This window comes from Aptenodytes forsteri, unplaced genomic scaffold (assembly GCF_000699145.1).
Source record: "Aptenodytes forsteri isolate BGI_AS27 unplaced genomic scaffold, ASM69914v1 Scaffold376, whole genome shotgun sequence".
Lineage (NCBI taxonomy): Eukaryota > Metazoa > Chordata > Aves > Sphenisciformes > Spheniscidae > Aptenodytes > Aptenodytes forsteri.
In genome coordinates this window covers 2621266-2636837 of record NW_008796056.1, presented here as the reverse complement: position 1 = coordinate 2636837, position 15572 = coordinate 2621266, and the positions used below count along the sequence as shown (strand labels likewise).

At 43.2% G+C, this 15572-nt stretch overlaps 1 long non-coding RNA gene across 1 annotated transcript in view; it reads left to right on the top strand.

The window, feature by feature from the left end:
• The window catches only part of LOC103904768, a 22764-nt gene extending 8345 nt beyond the window's left edge, over positions 1-14419 (top strand). The window contains exons 2-3 of the long non-coding RNA XR_657912.1: positions 11845-11908; positions 13361-14419. This is a non-coding gene — a long non-coding RNA (uncharacterized LOC103904768). The remainder of the gene's footprint in view (positions 1-11844; positions 11909-13360) is intronic.
• Positions 14420-15572: the final 1153 nt, after the last annotated feature.

Below are 15572 nucleotides of genomic sequence, written 5' to 3'. Positions count from 1 at the left end.
ATATTCCACACCATATGACGTCATGCTCAGCATATAAAGCTGGGGGAAGAAGAAGGAAGGTGGGGACATTCGGAGTGATGGCGTTTGTCTTCCCAAGTAACCGTTATGCGTGATGGAGCCCTGCTGTCCTGGAGATGGCTGAACACCTGCCTGCCGATGGGAAGGAGTGAATGAATTCCTTGTTTTGCTTTGCTTGCGTGTGCAGCTTTTGCTTTACTTGTGAAACTGTCTTTATCTCAACGCACGAGTTTTCTCACTTTTACCCTTCTGATTCTCTCCCCCATCCCACCGTGGGGGAGTGAGCGAGTGGCTGTGTGGGTCTTTAGTTGCCAGCTGGGGTTAAACCATGACAGTGGACCAGGTCTTTTGCTTGTAGTCACATCTGACTCCCCTTCAACTTTGATGGTAGTGGATCCATTTTGCAGCTGTAAGCCCTTAGGTGGGGCAGGAGCCTTCACCCTGGTGCTGGAAGTCACTAGCTTCCACTCTTCCCCTTCTCCAGAGGTTTTGCTTACCTTGGTAGTGAGGGTAAACGCTGCCTGCTTCTCTACTGCAGAGTAGTAGAGAGTAAGCAGAGAGAAAGAGGCACTTTGGGGCTGTGATTCACCTCTTTTATCTTATATATCTGTTTTAGGGTGAGATAACATAGTCCCTAGAAATGCCTGGTTTTCTCCAATGACTGCAAAGGTGTTCTAGATACAGGGGTGCCATATCAATCATGTTTCTCGGTATGTGACATCAGAAAGTGGCTTATAAAATAGCTGCAAATTAAGAACAATAAGAATTAAATGCCTTTTATACATTCACAGGCACATTCCTACATGAACTCTAACAAACAACGTGGGGAAAATGGAGATAAGGAATGAACTCTGAACGTATAATCTTACTGCTGATTTTCAGTAGCTGAAAAGCATTTTGGTGACAGTATGCCAGCAGACGCTAATTTTTTAAAAAATATTGGGTGGTCTTTGGATTAAAAAAGGTTGATCAATATGACACTAGGTGGCATTGTATAAATACATATAAAGCCTTGTGCTTTTATCTTTTTGTTTCAAAGGAATGATCAGGTGTGAAAATCTCATTGAAGTGTGTGGGTTTTGTTCACTGATTTTTGTTCTCTGTTCATTGTAGTCTGGGATTTAGCATCACGGAAATGCATGGGGTAGTCCAGTGGTAAGCTACATTTCATGGTTTCATCTACTGCTGAGAATCTACAGCTTGCATTCTTTCTTTTATTTACATATGATATTTACTCTCAAACAACAGAATATAAATGAGAATAGATTCAGGCCTCATGGCTTCTTATCTTTTGTGAGTGGCTTAGAGACTGACTGGTTCAGTCCCAAGGTGGCCAATGAGTTTCTGTGAATTACCACAACCTGTTGAGCATCCCTCTTCTGAAATAAATTTTGCTTCCTTGTTTTTAAGAACACTTGTCAGGTAGGTTGTGCCCCTGAAGGATCACATCAGGATTGTGTGATGGTCCCAGTTCTTGTAAATGGGATTGAAATACCAATAAAACCAAACAAGAGGATGTTGATAGGTCATGCACATCACAGGGGGAATTGAATCTGCTTTTTTTTTCAATGATGGGAGATTTTGGTGTGTCTGAAGTGTGAAATTACTCAGTAGGATCATGTCCACATTGGCAAAAAAGGAGCATGCAGAAAGATGTGATGCTTTAAAGCCACCAGATGAAACTTTTTCTTAGAAATGGCAAAATTTCACAAGCCTGTTCTGAATGTTGAGGTGGACAAGGGCTTAATAAAGGGGACAGCACAGGAGAGCAAATCCTCTTTGTTGCTCAGCCCTTCTAGGCAGGTACCGGTCTTGGGGAACATCTTCCTATGCACGCCCTGTCATCACCCTGACTGCTATGGGGAAATGGGCTCTGATGAACCAGTGCAAAACTGACTGGAGTCAACGTACTAGAGTCTTCACCAACCTGGTGAAGAGAGCTTTAAGGTAGGAAAGCTCTCATGCCTTTCCTGGGAAATCAGTACGACTGGGCGCCTCTCTGAAGTGCTGGCACTTTAACACATGCAGCACAGGGAAGAAACAGGAGGAATTAGAGGTCTGCATGCAGTTACAGGGCTAAGATCTCTTCGGGATCGCAGTGACACAGTGGGATAGCTCACTCAGCTGGAGTGCTCTAGAGATTGGGTACGGGCTCTTTAGGAAGGACAGGCTGGGAAGGTGAGGAGGGGGAGTTGCCCTTTAAGCGAGAGAGAGCATTGGGAGTGCATGGAGCTCTGCCTTGGGATGGGTGATGAGCCATAAACAAAGAGCTTATGGGTCAGGATTAGAAGGTGCTGTTGTTGCAGATGTCTGCTACAGACCACCTGATCAGGAAAAAGTAGGGTTTTTTTCTGGAAGAAGTGTCACATTCACAGGTCCTGATCTTCATGGGGGACTTTAACCATCCCAATGTTTCCTGGAAGGTCAATCAGCAGACAGAATAATTTGTGAGTTTCCTAAGCAGCCATCAACGCACAGCTGTGTCTAGCTGTGTCCAGTGGAGGGCAAAAAGGAGGAATAAACTTTACCTTGCTTATCTGGGACAGCTCCAATTTTTACAGTAATGAGACAGCTCAGCAGCAAACCTCTGTGATGAGGAAAACAGGATGGATGCCTTGGCTAGTTATGCTCTCTTGGTTAATTTTTGATATTTCTCTCACCCAGTGTCACTCCTGTCTCCAGACGGGCAAGAAGTGGGATCTAGGGAACGACAGTCTGGTCAGCCTCACCTTGAGAAGGCAGTGAAGACAATAGCCTGTTTCCAGGACTGGAAATGGTTTCCACATTTCCAAGCATACAAAGTTCAAGAAGGTGATTGGCAGTAGTCAGCATGGATTTAAGAAGGAGGAGTCATGCCACACCAACCTAAGAGCCTTCTACAATGAAATAACGAGCTTGGTGGATGGGAGGAGACCACTGGATGTTGTTTATCTTGACGCTAGTATGGCTTTTGACCCTGTCTCCTGTAACATTCTCATAGGCAAACTGATGAAGTACAGGGTAGGAAAATAAACAGGGAGGTGGGCTGAAAAATGGCTGAACTGCTGGGGTAAGAGGGTTGTGATCACCAGCATGAAGTCCATGGAGATATTAAAAATCCAGCTGTATATGTCCCTTAGCAACTTGTTCTTGCTTACCCTGCTTTGAGCAGGGGCTTGGACTAGATGATCTCCAGACATCCCTTCCCACCTCAAATATTCTGTGATTTTGTCGACAGCAGCTTCTCTGCTGGCCTCACTTAGGGTTGAGCCTGTAACTCAAGCCTCCAATTTCATAAGCATCTGTTACTATTTTAGGCAGAGCAGAGTGATCCGTGCCCTGCAGGACTGCCTCCAAACTGGTGTCCTGTTGCTCAGGGAGAGAAGTGGCAGACGTGTGCAGTCTCATTTTTGGTAAAAGGCTGGTTATGACCAGAGCTGTGTTTATGGCTGTAGGTTAACATATAAATACTTGGTCATGCTGGAGTGTGTAAGAAGAGAAATTGGCTTTAGGTCTTTAATACGCTTCTGATACTTGGACTGAAACTTCTCATGCTGAGGTGATTTCACACAAGAAATATTTTAAGGTTTGATGGCTAACCAAACAATATGTCTGATAATTGAACTGCCGTGCCATGATAGTAGTAGTACTGCTGTTAACCATGGGAAATTTATTTGTCTTTAGATACTTGAAACAGCAGGCTGTCTGGGACTCATCCTAATGTACTGTAGACCCATGCAACCTAAACAAACAAGCATGTGGATTGCAGCTAGAAACTTGCACGTGTGTTAGGGGAAAGCCATCCTTGCTTACCCTAAGGGACCTACAGAAGCAAACCAAGTTACCTCGATGGCATTGCTCAGATGGGAGGAGGTTTACACGGGCAATGCAAAAAAAAGTGATATTCTGGAAATTTTTAGGGAATAGAACTGGACTAATTTATTTTTTTAAAATAAGGATTATTTTTCTCTTGGTCAATTCTATTATCTTTTAAATACATGCTTCAAAATTTCCAAACAAATTTTAGTTTAAAAAAGAAATGATGATCTGTGTCAGGGCTGTAACTCATAGTTGTGTGAGATTATTTAGTTTAGTTTAAAACAACGCAAACTCTTTAAAGCAATTAAATTGTTGTGGAAAAATGACCTTGATAGATAGTATATACAGTATGTTTTTCGCAAGATGAAAGTAAACCAACCAAAATATTTCAAAAAATAAAATTCTAGTCAAGCTGAACCCTGTAAAACACAGTCTACTTTTTTTTTATTGTTTTACTTTAAAAGCCTAATTCAGTCTTGAATGCTGCAAGAATTAACAGACCTTAGCAATTGAACTGGCCACGGAAAAGTTTCCTGTGTTTGCCTGCCCTCTCCTAATGCATTTTTAGCCAATACAGCCTGTTTACTGTGTTAATGGATTATTGTTCCTATTTCATAGGAGACGGTAGGGATATGAAAGTGTTGAGATCATGGGGCAATAGAAGTCAGTATATTAGCACAAAGACCGATTATTTCTGTCTTTAATAGCCAGAGGGGGTAGTGCAACATCTGTTCTTTGCGACTATGGAAAGTATTTGGTCAACCTGCCAGTTAGCGATTATTGCATTGTACCGACAAGAATGAGCGTCACATCATTTCAGACATATGGAAGGTGCCTGTTGGGGTGAATTTCAATCTGAGTTGCAGAGCTGAGCCAAAAATTCACAGTAAATCATTTATATGACAAATTTGGATTCCTTTCTGCCTGTGGGATATTCTGTCTATCTTTCTGAGGGTCTTATGCTGCTGCCTTTAACTGCAATAACTGATTCCTTTCTTAAAGGATAAGGAAATCCCTGGGGTGCTTTGAGCAGAAGTGAGGGGTCCTGGGCTCTACTCTGGCCATGCCTTTGGGATTCACATCTACACATCACCTGCAGATCAGGCAAAATAATAATTCACGGATGTCCATAGACAGATTTTCCTTTTCCTCAGTTTACTTTGAGGTAGGGCTGTTAAATGGTAACCAGCTTGGTGGTTTTTTTATTTTCAGAAATAATAGCTGACTTAGCTTGTCATTAACATTTTAAGAGGTTGCTCTTTCTCCTGCAATTGTCATGTTGCTGCATGGCCACAGAAACAGCTTATCTGGCCCTTGGTACAACTGAAGAGCAGAGAAAGGAAGGTGCAGGGCAAAAACTTCCTAAACCACAGCTGCTACTTGAGGAACATGGCCCTTGCACAAAACTGCCTATCTCCCAGCCTTCTCCCCTTTCTTCCTACCACCAGGCCTTTATTCCCTCTCTGCTCCCCAGAAAATGTTTTACCCCTTGGGTTGAGCCAAATACCAAAGCAGTGGCTGCTCCAAGGGGTAGAAACTCTGGCAAGGGAAGCAGAGAGTGCCACTACTACATTTTAAAACAGTTTGTTTCAGATGAATTGCCTTTGGTACATAGAAGGGAAATTTAGCAGCCTTGTTTTCAGGACTGATGTTGGAATTTTTCAGCCATTTCTAAAGAGGGAATCTGGGCCTTTCGACTAGCCCTCATGATCCTAGATCTCTCAGTGCCATGTTTCCTCCTGGCTTTAAAATGCAGGCAATGGCACTTCCCACGAACGGATCACAAACCACTTTCTGAAGAGATTGTTATAGAAATGCTGTGAATCTTACTTAGGCTTTGTAATGGCTGGCTAGGGAATCACACGGTATCTGTACTGTCCCTGCAACACATGGCAGTACAACCACATCCATCTCGGTCGATTACTGAATGGTTTTGCAGCTTGCCTTCATGCACGCAGCACTGAAATCTGCTTTCTGTGAATATCAGTTAAGAAAACAGGAGTGTGTGAATTTTCAGAGAGAATGATGCAAGATGAGGAATGGGAGTTGCCCATGGCAGAGCACTAGTGTTATGTCTGGCCAGCTCTACTGGGTATCATGAAGCACTGCAAAACCATAGATATATCTTTAATCTTTACACCGAGTTTCTAGTTCATCAGATAAAGCCAAAGCTGCTGATGATCTGGGCTCTATTTTCATTTTGCCATTTTGGGTTTTGGACCAAATCACCAATTGTCAGCAGGGACAGCATTTGTGTGTGTGTGATTAAATAAAGAATAGTAAAATTTTAGTCACTAAAGGTAACATTCTTCAAATCAAATAGTCAACCCTCTTTCACTGCAGTGTAAGATATAATGGAGAGCATGTTTGACACTTCTGCCATGCAAAATAGAGACTTTTCAGGATCCTCTGTGGGTTTTGTGATATCCAAGTGCTCACAGAAATCTGCGCGTGGCACTGAGCTCCCCGCTGCTGAAAAGCAGCAGTGCCTGCTAGGTGGTGCATTCCAGCAGGTTCAGGCTCTGCTTGGGTTCTGCCAGTGTGTTCGTCCCAATTTCTGTGTGATATTATTCCTCTCAGCAGGCTGGCACAGAAACAGTTTCCTCTCCCACAGGATCAGCATGGTAGATCTCAAACAGTAATTTCTGATGTTGTATGTGCTCTGCTTTTAGCTAGTTCTGTTTCTGGATCTATTTTTCATGTGCTGGAGTGAAGTGGAATACAAGAGAGTGCCTGAATGCCATTCAGCTGTAGCTCAAGGACTGCCCCGTCTCGTATAGCAGCAGCAGCTTTGACAGTACTGTCACGCTGTCCTGTCTTTGACATGGTGCTTCCCAACTGGGATCTTTTACGGGTAATTCTGATCAGTGAAGGACATTCTTGGCTGTAGAGGAGATCCCCTTCTGTACTGCACAATCTCCATGTCACCAGCACAGCCCATGAATCTACAGTATTCCACACCCTATATTAAACCTGCCTCTTCACCTGGATTTCTAAGGCAGATATCTCATTGCTTGTAGGTCTGCTCAAAAAACCCAAAACTCTGGGCCTTCCTTGTGGTGGGACAAATGGAAGCAGAAAAGCATTGACATTCTGGGCTGTCAAATACAGTCGTGGTGAAACCATCTGATTCCCTGGTTAAACAGAATTAGGCCCAAAGCTTGAAAATAAGATGCTTGTGTCACCTCTGGTGATGCTGCAAGGTCACTCTCTGAGGAGTTAATCCTGTGAGTACTGCCATGAGCTGATCTGGCCATAGCTGAGCTGGTGTAAAAGGGCTTAGCCCACCATCCTGGTGACGGGTCTTCCTCACCTCCTCCTAGGATCTGCTGGTGTAGTTTTTCCTATCCTCATTCTCCAAAATGTCCTCTTTAAAGATCAGAACAAGTAAAATGTACTAAAAAGGTATAGCTAAACCTGGATACGAGCACACTTTTGCTGGTGGCTCTGGGGGGTAGTAACTGGCATCAGATGTAGTGGGAGGGAGAGGTGGGGACAAGCTGCCGGGGACAGGCTGGGGGCTGTAAGCTCTTAAGCCAAGTCAGCTGCAGGCAGCACAGCATGTCTAGCCATGTCATTACATCGTGTGAGTGAGAGGACCCAGACGTCGAGGACCTCAGGGAACAGGAGCTTAATTCTGCTCCCTCGATCCAGACTTTGCTTGAAGGGTGGACACCCGCTGCAGCTGACCTGCCCATCTTGCCTCTATTAGCGTGCTGGTGTTTGATTGATTCAGCACTGTTTCATGCCTTTATGCAATTAATTTCATTTTTCTTGGCATTTGAATGACCTTTTATTCCAACCCCTCAGTTAATATTTATCTTCCCACAGGCGCATTAGTAGTGTGCTCTAATAACAGATAAACGGTGTGGTAAATACCCTCGGGTCTCATTACCATTCGAGAACTTACTATTTAAGAAATATGGCCCCAAATGTGCTGGTGAATGAAAATAATTAGTCATAGCCCATTATGAACAACTGCTCTGCTGTGCCCTCTGTGTGCACTTAACAACATGTGTGTGAGAAGTACTACCCACCAATGGGTGTCCTTTTCACCCAGGCAGGGTCTGACTTGAGGTGGTGGTCTCTCATCAAGCCCTTTCCTCATATTTGGTGCTCTTGATGTAGTTGGCATACAGACATCTCCCATCCTGGGGAAACGGTCTGATCCTTTAACTTATGCAATAACACACTATGGCATGGTGTAAAAACTGAGGATGAACCACTGTGTATGCTGGGAGGTGCTTCCCTTTTGTCTTCTCATATTCCCTGTTTTCAGGGTCTGCTTTCCCTTCTGATATCAGGAACATCCTTTTCTTCCTTCAGTCTTGGGGTCTTGGACTCGTGTTGACACCAACTTCTCCCTTCCACCCACAAAGGCTCTAGTTTTACTGTGCAGCTAATCCCTTGCCTCACACTGTGCTTTCTCCAGTTTCTCTTTGGTCCTTGGTTTTGCCTGGTCACTATGGAGGGCTCAGCCATGGCCCTTGCCTGCTGCTCTAACCCATGTACTTGCCCTCTGGCATGGCTCACCTCACGTACAGCCATCTCTGCTCTGTTGGTTTGGTGATCCTTCATCTCACCATGGGGGTCCTCACAATGCTTCACTGGTGGGGAGTTGTTCCTGCCAGGAGCCAACTTTCCTTGGTGTTCATGAGCACTGATCACTGGTGGGGTTTTCTCCTGTAGGAGACTTCACAGACAACAATGCGGATAGAACATGACCCAGAGAAAAAAGAAAAGTTCATTTTTCTGTTGACACCACAGACCTGTTGCACTGACCTTTGAGATTATCTGGCTCTTGTATAGGAGCTTAGAGCTCAGAGAAACTTTTTGGTAAATGTATACGGGAAAAATTCTTAACTTTCCCATCAAATAATTTTATGGGAAGCATGTATACACAAACGTTATTTGCAAAGCTATTGCTGCCCTGGAAGATTACAGCAGTCATTATTAATTCTTCGAGCATTTAATCAATCCTGTGCAAAGAGGCCTGTGAATGCTCCACCACTCTACATCTGTTGAATTTGCGATGTGGCAACCTGGGTTATTAAATGGTTGTGGCTATATGGAGAGCAAATCAAATCATGGCTCTACAAGCCTTTTTATTACAGTAAGCAGAAGGGACTGCTCTCTTCTGCTTTTTTTGCAACAGTAATTTGTTCCCTGCCTCACTGCTTGCGAGTGACTGAGATGCTTTGGGCTCACCTGGAACATCCTTCTCCAGTCACTACATTTGGGCAGCTCCTTCGGTCTTTGCACCTGGTGGCTAATTTACAGCTATTTGCTGTAAAGAAAGAAAAGTGCTGGATGTGAGGCTGGGTTGTACCAGATCTCAGAAGGTCTCCTGTGACTTAGGTCTGTATATATTCTCAATAAATGCTGGTTTCTCTCCTTTACACTGATACATTTCTCAGATGGCCTGGGATCAAGGGATCTCAAGGCCTGATATCCCATCTGAAGTGAGCAAGAAGATCATTGCTCTGGCAATCTTTGTGAGATCTGGAGGCATCCATCTGGCCTTTTGGCCGGTCGCCTCTGAGTAGGAGCTATTTTCTCTACCTTGCTTGTCCCTCAAAGGCGGGAGCGTTGATCTGCTCGAGGGTAGGAAGGCTCTGCAGAGGGACCTGGACAGGCTGGATCGATGGGCCCAGGCCAACTGTATGAGGTTCAACAAGGACAAGTGCCGGGTCCTGCACTTCGGCCACAACAGCCCCATGCAGCGCTACAGGCTTGGGGAAGAGTGGCTGGAAAGCTGCCTGGCAGAAAAGGACCTGGGGGTGCTGGTCGACAGCCGGCTGAACATGAGCCGGCAGTGTGCCAAGGCGGCCAAGAAGGCCAATGGCATCCTGGCCTGTATCAGAACTAGTGTGGCCAGCAGGAGTAGGGAAGTGATCGTGCCCCTGTTCTCGGCACTGGTGAGGCCGCACCTCGAATACTGTGTTCAGTTTTGGGCCCCTCACTACAAGAAGGACGTTGAGGTGCTGGAGCGTGTCCAGAGAAGGGCAACGAGGCTGGTGAGGGGTCTGGAGAACAAGTCTTCTGCGGAGCGGCTGAGGGAACTGGGACTGTTTAGCCTGGAGAAAAGGAGGCTGAGGGGAGACCTCATCGCTCTCTACAACTCCCTGAAAGGCGGTTGTAGCGAGGTGGGTGTTGGTCTCTTCTCCCAAGTAACAAGCGATAGGAGGAGAGGAAATGGCCTCAAGTTGTGCCAGGGGAGGTTTAGATTGGATGTGAGGAAAAATGTCTTTACTGAAAGAGTGGTGAAACATTGGACCAGGCTGCCCAGGGAAGTGGTGGAGTCCGCATCCCTGGAGGTATTTAAAAGACGTGTAGATGAGGCGCTTAGGGACATGGTTTAGTGGGCATGGTGGTGTTGGGTCGACGGTTGGACTCGATGATTTTAGAGGTCTTTTCCAACCTTAATGATTCTATGATTCTAACAGGTGAGTGCAAGGCTAATGCAGTGCTGAAGTCGCCACCTCAAACCTCAGCTCTGTGTAGTAGATGGTTGCGTTATTCAACTTGAATGCAGTGTAGTTGCTTGGTTTCTAGGTCAGCTTGCTGAATATCTTGCTATTTTGCTATTCTTGCTATCTTGCTAAAAAGCCCTATCCCCCTGTTCCCTCATTTTCCCTATTTACAATTCCAGTTTGAAGTAGAATAATAAATACTTTGAAAGAACTTTATCATTGTTTATAACACCATAACAGTCAGAGGATATAGTACAATATTTTTTAAGACTTAAGGAATAAACACATTTCGTATAGGATTAATTTGACAGTAGAAAGAATGGCTTGGTATTTTCCAAATAATGATGCCAAGATTGGCTTAAAAAAATATTTGTTATTTGTGAATACTGAGAAAGCTGCTTTGTATATTTGAAAAGGTTTACAAGTCCTGAAAGTTTTGTGGATTTTTGCATGAACAGCTCATCCAAAAATTCGCCCCAGAAAACTGTTCATAGCTTAGCATTCTTTAGCTTCTGGTGTTTCAGTTACCACTCATGGAGTGGAGATAATACTTTATGATTTTGTAGTTACTGACACATAAAAAAAAAAGAATAATCACATTGGCCATTTGGAAAGAGTCCTGGCTTTTACTGTACAAGTGCTCGAACAAGATATTGGCAAAAGACTTTCAAAAAGAGTCAATTTTTATGAAAAAGAATTAGTATGAATTGGTGGAAAAATACAGAGGGGCCACTTTTGTAATGGTTATTACTCTATAACTAATTTGACTCGTTCTATTTATAAAACAGATACAGCTGTGGAAAAGCTTTGTGAGGAAGCCCATAAACACGCAGCCTTCATTTGCTTTTAACCGTGAAGTGGGGATATATTCTTCTTCCTATTGCCAAACCTGAGTATAATTTATATTTTTGTGTGGAAACCGTGTGAAGTTGAGTGGTGGCTTCATCCAGTTGTAACACAAAACCAGGAGAGTTTTGTGGTTTTGGCTGGGGCTTTCTTTTATAATTTGATTTTTATACAAGTAAACCCAACCTTTTTGGCTGGGAGATGGGGTCTGAACTGCCTTCTCCCAAAATCAAAAATACATGTTCTGTGAAGCTGGTGTAGGTTGGCTGTCTGTGGGTGAGCCTTAGCCTCCACCTTCAGATCCACGTGCGACCTGCCCTTACCTTCAGCAGATACAAAACCTTCCCTCCCATCAGTGTATCATCACTGAGTAACTATTTAAAATTTTTTCATTTCCATTCCCTTGAGCTGGACCAATTTTATAATTATTTTAATGCTATTATCCCTGTTCGGAGAATGGAAACCAAGTGGTTTGTCACCTTTTTTTCCAGCCAGCTTTGCTTTCAGATGGCTGCGCTTTTGGGTTAAAACCACTGAAGAAGGATGTTTCTTCACAGCGTTTCTCAGGGAGATTTAATTGCAGGAATGCATGTTAACTTATGTTAATATTACCTTTGGCAGAAACACTGTTCCCTTTTAATAAATACAGTCTAAAATGACAGAAGAAGTTGGATGAACCGACCAAATTCTATTTTTCTGTTTCTGTCAGGCTGCTGTGTGTGAAGGGAGATTTCACAGATAAGAAGTCCCCTAGTGATCTGCCACAGTGTCTGGTAAGATATAGTTTAAAGGGAGATTTATCATGACGGAGACCAGTCTATTACTGTAACTCACTCTCCCATGGCTCCAGGCAGTTGATGGTTACTTGACAATTTTGCCTCAAAAGTCAGAATCCAAACGATGTGTTTTTATATATATATATATATATATATATACACACCCTACATGTAATCCCAAAGTAGAAAATCTCTTTAGCCTCCCTGGTAGTTACTTAGATTTATTTAATGCACCCACTAAAGGAATTTTTTCCAACGTCACGCTAGTGGAAGCATCAACAGGCATTGTCACTGCTAAAAAAATTCCCTTCTCTGCCCTTGCAGCATGGGCAGAGTTTGTCTTTCAGACCCAAGCGGTTGCACGGACGAGTGAAGGAGCCTTTTGATATTCTGTGCCCACACAAAAACATTTGATGCAAACAGATACGGGCTCCTGGCTGCTAATGTTCTTCCCTATCTGTTTGCAATCAGGGCAAAGCCGAGTAAGACCTTAATTCTTTGGGAACTTGGCAGACTTTATAAACAAGATGAAAAATGATATTTGAAGGGAGCTGGGATTTCACTGCTGCTGGCCTGAGCAGAATGGATGGCTGCCGAGCACTTTTTCTGTCTTCTAAGGACAATTAGAATAAACCAGCTGAATTTTAAGAGTAGTGGACAAAGTGTCTATTAAGCTGATCACTTAAGAGTGCTTGTTTCTTGTTCTGCCCTTTGTGAAAATTTCAGGTATTTAAGCCTAAAATTTGATTGTGCAAAGCTGGCCTTATCTGGCAAAATTTTGCATCCAATGCAGTAAGCGTGACTGACAAGGCACATGTATGTGTTAGAAGATGGGAGCTCAGAGGCATAAACACCAGAGTTCCCCAAGATCCTGTAGATATTTTCTCTTGTTTCAGTCCAACTGTTTTCACTAACTTTCTTATAGCTGAGCCAGAAAGAGCTTTAGCCTTACAAAAATAATGTATATAGGTTTTCTCAGGAGAAATTAGTAGCTGTTCTGATAAAGTAAGGTCTATGCACTCTTAATTCAATTTAAATTGAGAATATTAAGAGCATTTTCATGCTGGCTGCCCCTCAGTATGCATTTAATCAGCTTGAATTCTGATTACAGACAGTGCTAAAACTCGGCTTGTGACCTGCACTTAGCAAGTTTCATTAGAAATGATTTGGACATCACTCAGCTAAAAATAAATGCAGATCTAGCTAAAAATAGGGAAGAAATGGAAAATTAAAAAAACCCCTCCCAAACAAATGTAATTGCTGTGTTTTAGGCTGCTGTCCTTTTTTGCTCACCAAATGATTCCAGACAGAGCAATGAATGCCCAATTAATTCTTAAATTAGCTCCGTCTGAGCAGGGTTGCGTTGTTCGGGAACTATTGCAGTGTCCACATGAGGTGTAGGGTATTTATCCTCAAAGTCATCAACATTTGTCTTTGTTTCTCTGTCAGATTTGCTGTGCGTCACGCCGGGGGCAGCCAGAGGACACATGGAGACCAGAGCAGTAGATTCTCTGGGGGCTTAATTTATGCTAAGTGTTGAGCATGCTTTTCCCATGTAGATCGCAAAAGACAGTTCCCGTATCAGACTCTATGAACACTGATGTTATCAACGGTGCATTATTCCCCAGGCATCTAAGTCTCATCTCATGGAGTTCTTGGCTGCCTTTCAACATCATTATAGACCCTGATGATGTCCTTACAGACATTCCTAATCCTGACATCTTTTCCAGCTTGCCAAAAATGGTCCTCCTTTGTCAAAATCCTGTTCTTCTTCATCCAATGTGTGTTAGAATCTGAAATACCTGTAGGTGGTGCATGGGGCTGCCAGGAGAGTGGGTGGGTGCCTGTCTCCTTCCAGCCTAGTCCACCATGCCATGGTGGTCTACTTCAGGATCTTCTGCAAGCCTCCTTCTAGTTTATGAACTTTCCAGGCAGAGCAGCATCTGAAGTTTGATGTTGCGACTGCTTGTCACTGTCGCTATGACAAATGCGCTGCTTCTGCTTCCCTGCCTGCACAGTGCCCATCTGCGTGTTGCTGACCAGAGAATTGAAATGCACATCTTCAGCAGGGACAGTCATTTTGGTAATTGCAACTGTTTTATTTATAACTAGGCAATCTGTACTTCAGGGCCAGTTTTTGCTCAGGAAACTCATGGTATGAATGCCTCACTCAGCTTAAGAGCTAAAAACCAAAAGTAAGTTCAAGGTGAACCTCTTTACCATGGCACTTGTTCCTCCCTCTCAGTGTGTAGCTTTTCCAACCTTCTGCTGGGAGCATTTAATATAATCCAAATGAATTATATCTTTGGCTCCATTACTTAGTTCCTCCCCCTCCATGCAAAACGTTATGTCAAAAAGACTCCTCCTAAGGCTTTCTGTTGTCCCTTGTGGCTTCCTGCAGATCGCTGGGATATAATATATCTATCTGATCCAATGCTTGCCAGCCTTCCTTAGTTTGCAATGTCCAGCTGTGCGCTATGGGGCAACACTTCATCCTTTTAGCCTTTACCTTACCCCCTCCCCACCCACCTCCACAGGAAATCTCACCAGAGCCTTTGTGACAGGAGGGTCAGTCTTCTGTCTGTTTTCTCATCCTCGGATGAGAAAAGCCAGAAAACACTTTTTATTTTAAAGGTCAGGTGTTCCGTAACATGAAGATCTTCCATCATGCACTAATTTCTACTGAAACAGAATCATTCCCTTCTTACCTGGTGATTTGTTTCTTTGTCAAAATTTTGCCTTTGTTTTATTCATTCTGGTATTGGTTGGGGTTTTTTTTAAATTATTTTTTTTAATTCCCAAATGTCCTTTTATTTATTATCTATTACTGATGGCATATCTTTGAGTTTTCTTTTTCAATATATTTTATGTGTTTTTTTTTTTTTGCCTGGAGATAGTTTTATATTCTTATAACTCTCAAAGATTTGCAGTTTAAAAGCATGTACATATGACTGCAAGAAAATGAGTTAATGTGGCCCCATGGCTTACTGCTGAGGAACTGAGTTACTTAGCTTCCCTGAAATAAAATAACTCATTTTATTTTATATTTGCAACATGCTAGGAAAATATAAGTGGCTGCCTGACAGCGCTCGCCTCCAAGTTGTTCAGCAGTAAAGTTGCAACAATTCAGAGTCTGGCATCTGTTTATTCATATCCTAAACCAGCTGTCCCAATGTACTTTCTTGATTTGTTTAATAGAGTATGGATGGGTCTTACATAGCTAAATTACCCAGAGAGCAAAACATTCATGGCTCACTGGTAGCTCTGCAGAAGTACAGTTAATAAGTAGCTGTACTACAGTTTGTAATTTTAAAGTTGAATATGCATATAATTTTGTTGCTGGATCCAAGTCAATTCTGGGGAAGATTTTACCCTAATTTTAAAACCTGTTCCTTCTACCAGGCATGCACACAACATGTAAGGACTGGGTAATTGATTTTCCAGGGCATGCTGCTCAGCAGTGGGCTGGAGTGGCTAAGTGCAGCAATTCAGACAAGCAGGATTACTTCCAAAGCAGGACAGTATACTTTTCTTTTTAATAGTCAAGCTTTCATGGTAACTTCTGCATGTCTGGGGTGAGGTATGCCAGAATTACACATTCTCCTCCATTTCAAGAACAAATGCATCTTCTAATGGGCTATTTTTTAATTGCTGAAACTCA